Source organism: Lathyrus oleraceus, chromosome 5 (assembly GCF_024323335.1).
Source record: "Lathyrus oleraceus cultivar Zhongwan6 chromosome 5, CAAS_Psat_ZW6_1.0, whole genome shotgun sequence".
Taxonomy (NCBI): domain Eukaryota; kingdom Viridiplantae; phylum Streptophyta; class Magnoliopsida; order Fabales; family Fabaceae; genus Lathyrus; species Lathyrus oleraceus.
Genome location: NC_066583.1, coordinates 430805912 through 430822383, shown reverse-complemented (window position 1 = coordinate 430822383; position 16472 = coordinate 430805912). Strand labels below are relative to the sequence as shown.

At 37.6% G+C, this 16472-nt stretch overlaps 1 pseudogene; it reads left to right on the top strand.

The window, feature by feature from the left end:
- The first annotated feature begins 4556 nt into the window (after positions 1 to 4556).
- LOC127081676 (uncharacterized) lies at positions 4557 to 7488 on the top strand (annotated as a pseudogene).
- The last annotated feature ends 8984 nt before the right edge of the window (positions 7489 to 16472 follow it).

Genomic DNA, 16472 nt, shown 5'->3' with positions numbered 1-16472 from the left:
ATAGCTAACTGTGTTGTAATAATTTACTTTCTCGCATTTTTTATTTTCTGTATTGTGTGTTTAATCGTATTGTTCACGTTTTATGTTAAAAAATCGAAAAACCCAAAAAGAGAAACCCGATGCGATTCCAACGGTCGCCGTTTAAGAAACCCTTTTCACACACTTATAAGCTTACTCTTGGCTTTCTGTAATGAGCCATTTATTTATTTCTTTAGGGTCTAGGCTCGTTCAAATCTAAAATCAACAAAACAGACTTTCCCCTTTTCTTTTGGGAGAACTACGTGGATTTTGATTTCTCCATTGCGCCTTGGAGATACGTAGGCATGAAGTCTACGACTTTATCGAGTCCAAAAAGCAATAAAATCAAGTTCTTTTCTCATCTCCCCAATCAAACGATCAAAGCGAAAAAAGCAAAGCATTCACATAAACATAAGCAAAAAGGTTCCTGTGGAGTACCGCAGATGTAGAGGGTGCTAATACCTTCCCTTTGCATAACCAACCCCCGAACCCGCAACTCTAAAGGGATTTATCGTTATTTTTCCCTTCCTCTTTTTGGATAAAATAAAAGACGGTGGCGACTCTTGCATTTAAAATATTTTTCAAACGGGTTAAGTTCAATCAATACTTAATCTCGTGAAAAATCCCGCCGCGACAGAATGGCGACTCTGCTGGGGATACAATGATTAAACTTATTTGAGGGTTTAGCCTATCTTTGCTTGTTTATATGTTTGCTTTGTGAATATTTGCTAAATTGTATTGTTTGTAATGTTTGTTATTTTGGGTTTTGGGGGATACTTGTGATAAATCCTATACCCGGATTGGGGCACATTTGAGATAGGATGGATGATAATTCAGGTTGACTTGATAGGAGACAATCCTTACCGAGTTGACTTGAGCCTTTGTCCGCTTGGTGGAGGCCTCTTTGAGGGTGATAGTGCTAAAACAAGTCATTTGTGAGGCATTGTTGCTTTCGACGGGCCCGTGAAGCCAAGGACCTTAGTTTACCTTTACCCCATCTTGGCCTTACTTAGGATGTGATGCGGTGACCACTTCGGACCAAAAGTCTGGTTTGGTTGATACGCGATATCACACTCAAGCGAGATTCTTTTGAGAATAATATTGGAAAGCGAGCAGTTGCTTAACCCGGTATTATCCGAAGAAGGATCCATAACCTTGGGAACTTTTAGAACCCGTTTGGCAGGTGAACCTTAGAACTTATCTTGGGGCTTTGTCCTAAACTCCATGCTGGTGATGAACTTTGAGCCTTGTATTGTTTAACCATGTTTGTGTTTGTTGCATTCATGCATGACATGCATTCATTCCCATCATTTCAACCTTTTTCCAAGGAACTTAAAGTGAGGATTGCAAATATTGCAGGAAACATGGATTTTGGACGGAGAAGTGTGAAAAAGTACAATCTCATCAATCCAAAGATAGATGAACTAAAGAAACTGGTTTCTTCGATCGCAGATCCTATTGGTTTCAGAGACAGATATGGGGCACTTATATCTTTATTGACACTTAGGATGGAAGAAGGGTTATTGCAGACATTAGTACAGTTCTATGATCCAGTCTATCACTGTTTCACATTCCCAGACTATCAACTCATGCCTACATTGGAAGAGTATGCCCAATTGCTTCACATCCCAGTTGCTGATACAGTACCTTTCTCTGGTTCAGAAAAGTTACCCGAGCACAGTTCTCTTGCAAAAGTGTTGTACATGAAGAAGTCAGAATTCAAGAATAACTTCACCACCAAAGGAGGACTTCCAGGTTTCACTGCCAAGTTCTTAATGGGGAAGGTTTCTTATTTTGCCAGTCAAGGTTGTGATATTATTGTGGAGCATCTGTTCGCCTTGTTGATCTACGGTTTGTTACTATTTCCTAATATTGAAGGTTTTGTGGATTCATATGCTATACGCATCTTCCTAAGTGGTAATCCTGTTCCAACTTTGCTCGGAGACACCTATCATTCCATCCATTACCGTACTTTGAAAGGAGGAGGAACCATAGTCTGCTGTATACCGTTACTCTACAAATGGTTTGTCTCTCATCTTCCTAAGTCAGCTACTTTTTGGGATCGCAAGTCAGGACTTCAGTGGTCACAGAGGATTATGTCTCTTACCCAGTCAGATATTGCATGGTATAGTAGAGTTTTAGACGATGTGAAGATCATTGATAGTTGCGGGGAGTTCCCCAATGTGCCCCTCATGGGCACAAAGGGAATCATTTCTTATAATCCAGTACTTGCTAGGAGACAACTCAGTTACCCTATGAAGGACAAGCCTCCTAACATTCTTTTAAGAAGGTATTTTCTTGAGGGATAACGAGGAGGACCCTACTATGAAAGAGAGAGTAGTAAGAGCTTGGCATCGTGTTTGTCGCAAAGGGAGACTTGAATTGGGTAAGAAAGATTGTACCTCCTATGAGTCGTACCTCCAGTGGATCAGAGCCAGAGCTATACAGTTGAAAATGCCATACCCACATCATGATCCTATCAAACCCGCTCCGTTGAAGACCCCCTACCTTCCGCTAGATGACAAAGAAGAACTCCAAGCCACCTTGGAGAGGGTCGAGAAAGAGAGAGACGCTTGGAAGGATAAGGCCCAGGTGCTCGAAATGGAAAATGAAGAACTTCAGAGACAGTTAAAGGAGCAGAGTGGAGAAGATCGTGCAGGTAAACGTCCAAAAGTGCAAGAGGATTTATTTTCCTCAGGCACAACAGATTACTCCCAGATTCCACAGTCCTCAGGTGCATGGAAAGGTCTTGTAGACAGTTTGGTGAAGGAGAAAGCTTTTATGCAGAAGGCCTATGAAGAAAGAATTGAGAGACTTGAAGGACAACTCCTACTTGTTTATGCTCGTCCTGATGACACATGTCCTTAAATGGTTTTCTTGGTTGTATTTTGGGTTGATAACTTTGTTTTGTTATCAAAAATGTTTGCAATTCTATCTTTTCCTTCACTTAGAGTTCCTTGGAAAATCATTCATTTTGCATATCCATGCATCACGTGCATACAGGTTGTCTGTCTTGGTCCAGTCTTCTAACAGTTGCTTCCCGCCAGCAGATCCATTTCAAGCTGACGCATAATTACAACACAAGAGCCAACTACAAAAGAAGAATGGAGATAACAGATAACGAGAACCGAGAATTAAAGCTCAGGTTGACCGCCTTTCTGCTATGGTCGAGACATTGATAGCAAACCAAGCAGCCCAAGCTGCTCAACTTCAAATAGCACAAGCTCAGGTTGCCGAAGCACAAGATGCACAGATCCAGGCGCAAGCACAGGCAGCAGAGATGCGCAACCAAATGTTAACCGCCCGTCTACAAGCAGAGGAAGCCCAGGCTAGGGCTCAAGTTCATAATTCAGGACAGACTTCGGCACAGAATCAACCTCAAATTCAGAATCAGACAACAGCAGCACCCGTCACTACAGTCATCGCTTCAGAAATCAACGCTGTCCCAGTCACTTCTGTTACCATCACAGCTTCCCATCCTTGGGAAATACCCAGGGATCTTAATCAAGATAGATATCAACAAGAGTTCGTTCCACCAAATGCTTCTGTCTTCACTAATGTGCCTCCCGTTGTTCACTATACTCCTCACCTAGGAGAACCTGTCTATCACGGCCCTACCCCAAGTGAGGATCCTGGTCTCAATGATAGAATGGATGAATTCCAGGATCAGTTTGCGGAATTACAAAAAGAGATAAAAGCTCTTCGAGGGAAAGACAGAATGGCGACTGGAGTAGTTATGAAGAACTGGACCGCAGTTGACATCCCACATTGTGTCCACATATCAAAGTAATTAAGCTTTTCAGTTTTCAAAAATCTTCCGCTTTAGCCCAAAGCGCGAAGCATTAATTTTGTAAAATGGGCACTTTTGTCAAAAACGTACTATCCATGAAAAGATCTTTTGTGTTCTATACACTTGTGTCCTTTTATCTTTTCAGCTTTTTCGGAAAATGGTAACACAAAAAACCTTAAAAAAAACACATTTTTGCATGGCATGGTCAGTCCTCTAAAAACAATTGTTTGTACAGGTTACTTAAACCCGTTGAACACAATGACATCATGCCCTCTCCCAACTTTGAACATTCTGTATTCGAAGCTGAAGAGGAAGAGTGGGATGAGATTCCAGAAGAGGTCGCCCGCCAGCTTGAAAATGAAGAAGACACTATTCAGCCATACAAGGAGCCTTTGGAAACAGTCAACTTGGGTTCGGAAGAAAATGTGAAAGAAGTCAAATTGGAGCATTGTTATCCCCACAGGTCAAGGAGCAATTGATCAGCCTGTTGAAAGAGTATGTAGATGTGTTTGCTTGGTCTTATCAAGATATGCCTGGTCTCGACACTGACATCGTAGAGCACAAGCTACCTTTGAAGCCAGAATGTCCACCGGTCAAACAGAAATTAAGAAGAACACATCCAGATATGGCCGTCAAAATTAAAGAAGAAGTTCTGAAGCAAATAGATGCTGGTTTTCTTGCCACTTCAGTGTATCCAGAGTGGATAGCAAATATTGTGCCAGTTCCTAAGAAGGACGGGAAGGTACGAATGTGTGTCGACTATCGTGACTTAAATAGAGCAAGCCCAAAGGATGATTTCCCCCTGCCTCACATTGACATGTTGGTAGACAATACAGCAAAGTTTGACATATTCTCCTTCATGGACGGATTCTCCGGGTATAACCAGATCAAAATGGCTCCCGAAGACATGGAAAAAACTACATTCATAACACCATGGGGAACATTCTGTTATCAAGTGATGCCGTTTGGGTTGAAGAACGCAGGTGCTACTTACCAGCGAGCCATGACAACGCTCTTTCACGACATGATGCACAAAGAGATTGAGGTTTATGTGGATGACATGATCGCGAAGTCTCGTTCAGAAGAAGGTCACTTAGTAGATCTATTGAAGTTGTTTCAACGATTGAGGAAGTTCCGTCTTCGCCTCAATCCGAACAAATGCACATTTGGCGTCAGGTCAGGTAAACTCTTGGGCTTCATTGTCGGCCAAAAAGGCATTGAAGTTGATCCAGATAAAGTAAAAGCTATCCAAGAGATGCCCGCACCAAAAACAGAAAGGCAAGTGAGAGGTTTTCTAGGACGATTGAATTACATATCCCGGTTTATTTCTCACATGACTGCCACTTGTGAACCTATCTTCAAATTGCTGAGAAAGAGTCAGAATTGTGTTTGGACAGAGGATTGTCAGAAAGCATTTGACAATATCAAAGAGTACCTCATGAGCCTCCTATCTTGTTACCACCTGTTGCTGGAAGACCGTTGGTTATGTATTTGACAGTGCTTGAGAATTCTATGGGCTGTATTCTGGGTCAACAAGACGAAACTGGAAAGAAAGAGCATGCCATTTACTACTTAAGCAAGAAATTTACTGACTGTGAATCACGATACTCCTTACTCGAGAAGACATGTTGTGCATTGGCTTGGGCTGCTAAGAGATTGAGGCAGTATATGTTAAGTCACACCACTTGGTTGATATCCAAAATGGATCAATCAAGTACATTTTTGAGAAGCCTGCACTCACTGGTAAGATTGCAAGATGGCAGATGCTGTTATCAGAATACGACATTGAGTATCATACCCAGAAAGCTATCAAGAGCAGTGTGTTGGCTGAGTACCTTGCTCACCAACCCGTTGAAGATCACGATGATAATGAGGATGAGTTTCCTGATGAAGATGTCATGTTCCTAAAATCCAGAGATTGTAAAGAGCCACTTCCTGAAGAAGGGCCTGAACCAGATTCTCAATGGGGTTTAGTATTTGATGGAGCTTCCAACGTTTATGGACATGGAGTAGGTGCAGTCATTATCACTCCAGAAGGTTCTCATATTCCTTTCACGGCAAGAATTTGCTTTGAATGTACAAACAACATTGCTGAATATGAAGCCTGTATCATGGGTCTTGAAGAAGCCATTGACCTCCGCATCAAAAATCTTACTGTTTATGGTGACTCAGCGTTAGTTATCAATCAGATCAAAGGAGAATGGGAAACACGCCACCCTGGCTTGATCCCATACAAAGACTATGCAAGAAGATTGTTGACTTTCTTCACCAAGGTTGAATTGCATCACATTCCTCGGGATGAGAATCATATGGCGGATGCTCTAGCTACGTTGTCTTCAATGTATCAAGTGGGTTTTCCAAACGAAGTACCCAGAATTGTGATCAAGCGACTTGATAGACCAGCACATGTGTTTACAGCTGAGGCCAGTTTTGATGATAAACCATGGTACCACGATATCAAGCATTTCCTTCAGACTCAGGAGTATCCTCTTGGAGCAACAGAAAAAGATAAAAAGACTTTGAGAAGATTGTCAGGCAGTTTCTTCCTTAATCAGAATGTGCTCTATAAGAGGAATTATGACATGGTCTTACTCAGATGTGTTGACAAAAAGGAAGCAGAAATGTTGATGAAAGAAGTTCACGAAGGGTCCTTTGGTACTCATGCAAATGGCCACTCTATGTCAAGAAAGATGTTGAGAGCTGGTTACTACTGGTTGACCATGGAATCAGATTGCTACAAATTTGTAAAGAAGTGTCACAAATGTCAGATCTACGCTGATAAGGTTCATGTACCACCAACCTTTTTGAATGTGATTTCTGCTCCTTGGCCATTCTCAATGTGGGGCATTGACATGATCGGTATGATTGAACCCAAAGCTTCCAACGGACACCGTTTCATTCTCGTGGCAATTGATTACTTCACCAAATGGGTGGAAGCAGCTTCGTATGCAAAGGTGACAAAGCAAGTGGTGGTCAGATTCATCAAAAATAATCTCATTTGCCGATATGGCATTCCAAACAAGATCATCACTGACAATGGCTCCAATCTGAACAACAAAATGATGGATGAATTATGTGAAAGTTTCAAGATCGAGCATCACAACTCTTCTCCTTACCGTCCCAAGATGAATGGGGCAGTTGAAGCTGCAAATAAGAATATCAAGAAGATCATTCAAAAGATGGTTGTTACCTACAAAGATTGGCATGAAATGCTGCCTTTTGCACTACACGGATATAGAACATCAGTCCGTACTTCAACTGGGGCAACCCCATTTTCACTTGTATACGGTATGGAAGTTGTGTTACCGATAGAGGTTGAAATTCCATCAATGAGGATACTAATGGAAACTCAGTTGTCAGAGGCTGAATGGTGTCAAAGCAGATACGATCAGTTGAATTTGATTGAAGAAAAAAGAATGACTGCCTTGTGCCATGGACAGTTATATCAAAAGAGAATGAAGCAGGCATTTGATAGGAAGGTTAAGCCGAGAGAATTCAAAGAGGGTGACCTTGTGCTCAAGAAGATGATACTATTTCACAATGATTCTAGGGGCAAGTGGACTCCTAACTATGAAGGACCCTATGTTGTCAAGAAAGCCTTCTCAGGCGGTGCTTTAATTCTTACAAACATGGATGGTGAAGAGCTTCCACGTCCCGTGAATACAGATGCAGTCAAGAAATACTTCGCCTAAAAAATGAAAAGAACAGCTCGCTAAGTTGAAAACCCGAAAGGGCGGCTTAGGCAAAAATGAGCGTCTCGGTGGACTGAAAACCTGAAAGGGCGGTCCAAGCAGAAATTAGAGACATAAAAAAACAAAGAGAATATTATCCCGGTAGATTGAAAACCCGAAAGGGCAATCTAGGCAAAAGTTAGGGATTTCAGGCAAGTAACTGCATAACAGAGATAAGATCATTGAAGTATCAGAATATTTTCAACAGTTCTCCAACTTTCTCAAGGCTGCAATACAGGTCAAAAGTGGAAGAGAGAATGATGTCATTGTAGTTCAACGTACCCTTTTTCCACGAAATTACCATTTTCCAATTTGTAAAGATCTATGGAATCACGCTGTTGGCTGATTACCATCCTATCAAATCAATTTGAGCCTTTCTATATTTCTTGGCACTCTTAATTTTCATTTCAATTTACGAAAGTTCTTTTACTTTGACAGATATGTTTTGAAACAAAAGTTTTGAATTAAAAACAGTTTTTGAAAACTATAAAGATTATTTACTTTGATTTGTGGACATCAATAAAAGGATTGAGACATGCGGTCCCAGTAATTCTAAAATCATGTGATTCCAACTAGACATGTTCATGTTACTATCCTCATATGTATATGATGAAAAGATCTCCACAGGTGTCTTGGCAGTAATATTTCTCCAGCAGAGGTTGTGATTCTGGATATCCCCAGTTTTGCTTCCTAGTTTTCCTCAAGAGATCATGCAAGAAATATTTCAAGAAGATTGTTCCCTTCACTTGGGGCATGAAGACTCCCCGGTTAATTGATCATGAAGACTTTGATCCAGGTTTTAAGTTACAGATTTGGCCTATGGGATTACTACAGGTATTTCCCCAGTAATTTATTAAGGAGGGATCAGCAATGTCCCCAGCAGAGGATGAGAAGGAAGCTTTGATTTCCCCGAGCAGGAGTAATACAGAGGTCTCCATCCCTCAGCGAGTGAAGAAAGTTGATATTCAGAAACTACAGGGAATCTCCTGTTGTTCTCTGTCCATTCAATAGAAGGATATGTCTCCTCCTCAGTAATGTTTTGTAGTAAAGAAGAGTGTGTTGCATTTTAAGCAAATTCAAGAATTACAGGATTCCTCCTGAATTCTCATTTACATTCAAAGGTCAGACATCACTGTTCCCCGGCAGAGTCTCCTAGAGGAAAGATCTCGTAACCAGATATCAGACACCATAATCCCCTGCAGAGTCTTCAGATACAGAAAGTCTCCATGATAATTAAAGCAAAAAAATCAAGGATAGATTTCCCCTATATTCTTATTCCCTGGAAAGATACCACCTATCCCCAGCGGACTTTATCCCCAGCGGAGTCTTCCAGAAGAATAATCCCTTCTGCATTATCAGCAAATTCAAGAATTGCAGGACTTCTCTTACAATATCATCTTATTTCCAGAGGATAACACCTTGTATCCCCAGCGGAGTCCTCAGAAAGGTCCAATCCTCATATACCTCACAAATTCAAGAACCACAGGGAATCTCCTGCATTTTTGAAGTAGAAGGCATCTCCATTCTTCTACGGAATCCTCAGCAGAGACAGACTTTTAAAGAAACCTGGATATGGTGCTCTTGTACCAATTCCCCAGCAAGTCTTTGTACTACTCCCTAGCGAGTCTCAGTGCAAATCTCCAGCAAGTCCTTATGCAGCTGTTAACATTTTTAGTTATTCCTAGTTTTGTCTGTCCATCATGCATTCATTACTAAATATTCATGCATATCTATGACATATCATGCTTGCATTCATATGCACCTTGTTTCCTTGTTTATATGTGTGGTTGAGTCAATCTCTCCATATAGAGTATCCTCATAAGCAGCAAAATACCTTTTATTGGTCATGTTCCCCACAGAGATCTATGCCTCGTGGAAGATGGTTGTTTCAGTTGTAAATCCTGATGAGTTCATTCCTCTTCAGTTGAAGTCTTGTTTGACCGTTTCATTCTAGTTCTATCCTAGTTTGAACCTCGTGTCTCCAGATAAAGCTCAGAAATTGCCAGTAAAAGAAGGCAACAATATAGTCTTTGTGACTCTCATTCAGTAAAACAGACATGACAGATATTGTGTCCAAGTCCTTTATACCTTCATCTTTGAGTTGGTACCCGTTACAAACTTGAGTTACCTACATCCATGAGTGGTAACCTTTGTTATCCCTCGGATAAATTAATTACTATCTCCATCTATGAGTTGATAACATCCTCACAGAAAGTTCCATGGTTCTACCTGCAACTTTGAGCTGGTAGCGTGCTTTCGTCTTTGAGTTTAGCACAGATTTCCTTTTGATTCCACCTTCGTCTTTGAGTTGGTGAAGTACCTGCAACTTTGAGCTGGTAATATGCCTTCATCTATGAGTTAGGTACACTTTATCCTGTTACCTTCATCTTTGAGCTGGTAACGTGTTTTCGTCTTTGAGTCAGCACCTTCTTATGTTTCATCTCCGTCTTTGAGTTGATGGAGTACCTTCATCTATGATTTAGGTACATAGTGAGCCCTCATCTATGAGCTGGTAGTATGCATTCATCTTTGAGCTTGCACAATTTTCCTGTGATTCCATCTTCGTCTTTGAGTTGATAGAGTACCTTCATCTATGAGTAGGGTACGTTTGATCCTTGTTGAACTGATAGTGTGCTTTCATCTTCGAGTCTGCACAGATAACTTCTGATCCCATCTTCGTCTTTGAGATTGAGGAGTACCTTCATCTATGAGTCAGGTACATTGGTCCTTCCACCGTCATCTTTGAGTCGGTAATGATAAACATCTCCAAGAGAATATGTTCTAAATTCTTTTAAACACCTTTGTCAATGAATCGGTGGTTGCCTTCAACTTTGAGTCGGCATTTCTCTGTCTACCTCATCAATGAGTTGGTAGTGTGCATTCAACTGTAAGTCTGCACAATGATCCTTAGATCTGATTCTTCATCTACACCATCATCAATGAGTTGGAATTTGATTTCCCTAGCAGTGTTATTATCAATCTTTTGAAGCTTGCCTTCAACTTTGAGTTGGCATGTCCTGTTTACCTCATCAATGAGTGGGTAGTGAGCTGTCAACCATGAGTTAACGCAGTTGGATTCTTATACCCTTGTTATACCTTCATCCTTGAGTTGGTATTCATCTTTTCTGTTACCTCCATCTTTGAGTTGGTAATGTACTATCACATCAGTACTCTTGTTATATTGATCTTTTCCCACTTTCATCTATGAGATAGTGATGTATCGTCAACATTGAGTCGATATCTCTTTTCCTCCTATTTTCCATCTATGAATAGGTAGTGAATCTTCCCCAGCTGAGTATTCTCAGTGTTTACCTTCATGCATTGAGTCGGTGTATGTCCTTCCCCAGTAGAGTTTGCACTCCTGTGTCTCTGTGTCTGTCTGTCTTTTGCATCATGCATACATGCATTTGCGGTCAAATTTTGTGGCGTTTGTCATATTTAATTACCTTACGCCATTCGATAGCCTCCGGCTATCTGGCCTAAGTTAATTAAATAGGGGCATCTGTCGCACCCCAAAATTTGACTTTGGCTTTGTTGACCACATCTTGATTAATCTCATTGTCTCGTATTCATCTCAATTTCTTAAACTTCGCGTGACAACTGGTTTGATTAGGTTTTGTGTGTTTTCGTTGCTTACCGTGTTGTATTTCGTTGTTTTAGCAAAACCTGGCCGATATCGTTGCCTCGTATTTATCTCGCTTATCTCTGTTGTACGTGGCATCGCTTCGATTAGGTTTTGTGCGTTTTTATCTATTTAATTGTTTGTTTGTCGGTATTTTGACTGTATTTCGAATATATTAGAGTTTTCGTATTATCCGATTATTTGTGATTGTGTTTGTCAGCGTTTTCGTGATGTCGTGTTGATTTTATTATTGCCTAGGGTTGTTTATTTAATTACGTGTTGTGCCGTGTGATTTAATCGAGTCTGTTTGAGTCGTGTTGTTGATTTTACTGGTTTACCGGTTTACTGGTTTATGGTTTTATCAATTTGTCTGTTTTGCTGTGCAAATTGTCATCGTTTTTATCGCGTTCGTGTCGCTCGATTTTATCGTATTTTAATCGTGTGCTGTTAATATTATTTGTGCTTAATATTAATTGTGTTTAGTTATTAATTAGTTTATTTAATTAGGATTAATATTATATTAGTTTATTATTATTATTATATAATAAATATATATATTTAATTTATGTTAGATATTTTTTAGGTTTCTTATTGTTTAAGTAATCTAAATATATATTATTAATTTATGTTAGATATTTTTTAGGTTTCTTATTGTTTAAGTAATTTAAATATATATTATTAATTTATGTTAGATATTTTTAGGTTTCTTATTGTTTAAGTAATCTAAATATATATTATTAATTTATGTTAGATATTTTTTAGGTTTCTTATTGTTTAAGTAATCTAAATATATATATATATAGATGTGGTTAGTAAGGAAAAAAAGAAGGTGGATCAGTAAGGAAAAAACGTGAGGTGAGAGAAACAGAGAATTGAAAAGAAATATTTTTCCAAAAGCATTACCGTATTTCACTTATTCTTCATTTTCGGTAACCCAAAATCGTCCCGATTATTCACCGAAACACAAAACCGATTTCATATCTTTGAAGTTCGTTGAGTCCAGGTCACAAATATCCAAGGTTCATTTCATTCCGGCGTCGTTTCACCGATAAAAAGCGACGTTGAAGTCAGGTACTCACGAAGGCAGCCAGCACTGCGTCGGTGACGGTTTCCAGCTTTCGGTCGATCATTTGGACGATCAGAAGTTCATCCTCTTCACACAAGGTAATATTCTTCACTTATCTCTGAAATCGGCAAAATTCCGACTTGCCGACATGTATTTTAAATATTATTTATCTAAATATATATATATATATATATATATATATATATATATATATATATATATATATATAATATATATATATTATTTTTGTCTATTATATATCTAAATAAATATATAGATATATTATTAATATATATATTAATTATATATATATATTAATATATATATATATATATATATATATATATATATAATATATAATATATATATATATATATATTTATTTAGATATATAATAGACAAAATAATTATATATATATATATATATATATATATATATATTATATATATATATACATATATATTATTTTTGTCTACTATATATTATTGTCTAAAAAAAATAATATTATATATATATATATATATATATATATTATATATATATATATATATATATATATATATATATATATCTATATATAGATATATATATATCTAGATATATATATCTATTATATATATATATATATATATATATATATATATATTACTTTTGTTTACTAAATATTGTTTATCTTTTATTATTATTTTGCATATATGTTTTATTTAAATGTTAGTTAATAATTATTTGTTTAAATGTTTATTTTAATTAAATTATTTATATCAAATGTTTATTTTTGTCTAAAGTAAGGTTTATATTGTTTTTTTTATATTTGTTTATGTTGTTACTAACCGTTTCGTTTCAGTTTCAGCTCGATTAACTCCACTAACTATTCGTAATACTAACTATTCATAGCTAACTGTGTTGTAATAATTTACTTTCTCGCATTTTTTATTTTCTGTATTGTGTGTTTAATCGTATTGTTCACGTTTTATGTTAAAAAATCGAAAAATCCAAAAAGAGAAACCCGATGCGATTCCAACGGTCGCCGTTTAAGAAACCTTTTTGACACACTTATAAGCTTACTCTTGGGCTTTCCTGTAATGAGCCCATTTATTTATTTCTTTAGGGTCTAGGCTCGTTCAAATCTAAAATCACAAAACAGACTTTCCCCTTTTCTTTTGGAGAACTACGTGGATTCTGATTTCTCCATTGCGCCTTGGAGATACGTAGGCATGAAGTCTACGACTTTATCGAGTCCAAAAAGCAATAAAATCAAGTTCTTTTCTCATCTCCCCAATCAAACGATCAAAGCGAAAAAAGCAAAGCATTCACATAAACATAAGCAAAAAGGTTCCTGTGGAGTACCGCAGATGTAGAGGGTGCTAATACCTTCCCTTTGCATAACCAACCCCGAACCCGCAACTCTAAAGGGATTTATCGTTATTTTTCCCTTCCTCTTTTTGGATAAATAAAAGACGGTGGCGACTCTTGCATTTAAAATATTTTTCAAACGGGTTAAGTTCAATCAATACTTAATCTCGTGAAAAATCCCGCCGCGACAGTTAGTATTTAATCTTCTTCTACCTCAAATACCTGAAAAGCTTCCGCAATTCTTGTATTCAGATTAAATAGGGGTAACTGTTGTACCTCAAAATGTTTCCTCTCCTTTTCATCTTTTCACTCACCCCTTAACTTGAGAATCATTTTCATACGCTCATGTTTCATTCATATGCATTAAGCAGTCATCCATACTTAGTAGTTAATCATTATGGATTCAAAGTTCTGGGCTTGCAAAGCTAGGGTTTTTGGTGTGGATGAAACTCTAGAGGTTTGGCTTGGATATTCATCTGATCATAGGGGATGTGAAATCTAGGCTTTATCTTTGGGACTTGAATTCAACAAATTTCCATCATGGTAATCTTCAAGGGTCTCAAACCCTAATTTGTTGATGGTTTGGTGTTGAAGCTTCATGATTGTTCCTTGGGTCTTATCTTGACTTCTAAACCCAAGTTGGGGGGTTCATATGTTGAAGACTTTATTGGGAAACATCCTAATCCATCCAAAGGCTGTGATTGAAAGAGGTGTTATTGAAACCCTAATCACAGATAATTGAAGGCTCTTGCCTTACATCTTGGTAACTAAACCTACATATCTTCCTGGTTCTTTCAAGATCATGTCTCCTATTCATATGGTGTGGATAACTAGTCCTTGGTTCTTGGGGTCATGCTTGCACCAATACCCTGATCTTTTGGGCTTTGGTTTGTTTTTTATCCACCAAGGATTTTTAAACTGTTTCTAGGTTATGATTATGGGTTCATATGTGTTTAATCAGGATTCATGCCAACCTACACAAACTCATACAAGAAAACCCTAGTTTGGGATCTACAATTGACTTTGGTCAACTAGTTGACCAAAGTCAATCACTTTGCATAAGCCATTTTCAAGCCCATTCTCAATGGTCCATGTCTTGATCCATTCTCTATACCATTTCTGTTCGGTTGTTAATTGTTCATTCTATTCAAACATAAACAAGTTCCACATATAGCTTTCAACCATTCATTCAAACATTCAAGTTAGTTCCCCAAATGACATTCAATACTTTTCAAACTTTCATTCATCAACCAATTCATGCCAAGTTTAATTCATATTCAAAATTCCATTTCAAAATTAATTCAATATACTTTCCATTTAATGACCAAACTAGCACTCTCATTTTTCAAGTTAATTCCATTCCCATGCTTCTTATTCACATCCAATTACATAAACTAAACAATTTCATTAATAAACCATTGATTACAATGTTCAAGAAAATTACAAATCAATACACAGTTTTAAACCCCACAAGCCAATTCTAAACCACCTGAAACGTTTCCATTACATACATTTTATGACCATTCGATGTTTCAAAACAAATCCAATAATCCTGCATAATCGCTCGTGTAGATCCTGCAACAGCCATGACAGAAGCCAATGCACCCGCATTCAAACACATCAATATAGAATCTTGCATTACTCATCATCCTGTAGAGCTAACAGATTGAGCAACAGTTCCAAATATGCATGACCAAGCAAAAATCCTACACCAAACATTCACATGAATAATAGTTCAGTATGCACAATCTCATGGCAAGACAAACCATTTCACAGCAATGGCATGGAAAAACCTTTCTATAACACAAGCAAACATGGGAATCAGGTCATTCAGTTTAGAACTTACTTTAATTAACTTTTCTTTCAACAACACATTAAATTCAACTTAACATATTAACTCTAACTGACATTTTCACTTAGTATCATTTGACAGCAAAAGTTGAAAATCCATGTAAACAACACATTTATCAGGAATCAGGATACATAATTGCAAAGCAGTGAACATAACTAAACTCGTAGTTTCAATTTTCTTCCTAACTAACTATTCTGTCATTTAACTGAACTAACATTTCCATTCTAGAACATTTGAACTCACATTTCGAATTAGTTAACTTTTTTTAATAGCAAAATTCAGTTAACCATTTAACATTCAGTTTCAATTAACATTTTCTCTAATAGAATTCACAAGCAGAACTAACATCTTACCAACTTGGAACAATTGGAAATATCAATTGAATTAGCTTTGAACCATCATTTCTTTTTCATCCGCTAATAGTAGGGTTCATCCACACTCCACTTAACTGAAGCATCTAACAACTAAACTAACATAACTTCTAACAGTTCACTAACCTCTAACTGTTTTTTTCATTTCAAAGTGAATTTCATATGCATTTGAGATTGAGTTTCTAATAAACCCCAACAAACTGTCCTAATTGCTTCCAAATTTGCCCAATTCAGTTGCAGCATCGAAACCTCTATATATTCCATTATCGAAAATCACTCTGGAGTTTTTCTCAAAACCTCATACAACTCTCAACCTTTCTCTGCGATCTCTCTCTCCTACCCTCACCACACTAGAGCTCTGAATCTCCATTATTGTTAGAGTCTCAACGTCTAAAACTCTAAACAACCGAGCTAAACTATCTCATCACTCACGGTTCGATTTGGAAGAAGGATCAGAAAGTAGAAGAAGCAAGGAACATCAAAGAAATAATAAGTATCGTGTATTACCTGTTTTTTAGGTGATTTTATTCTATATTTCGTCTTCTCCGATCAACATTCACCGAAATAGTTCTCCGTTTCGGAGGTAAATATTTCCTTCTCTGTTTGCCTCAAAATCAATCACCAATGTGTAATAGATCTTCTTGGTATCATTAATCCCATGGTTTGTG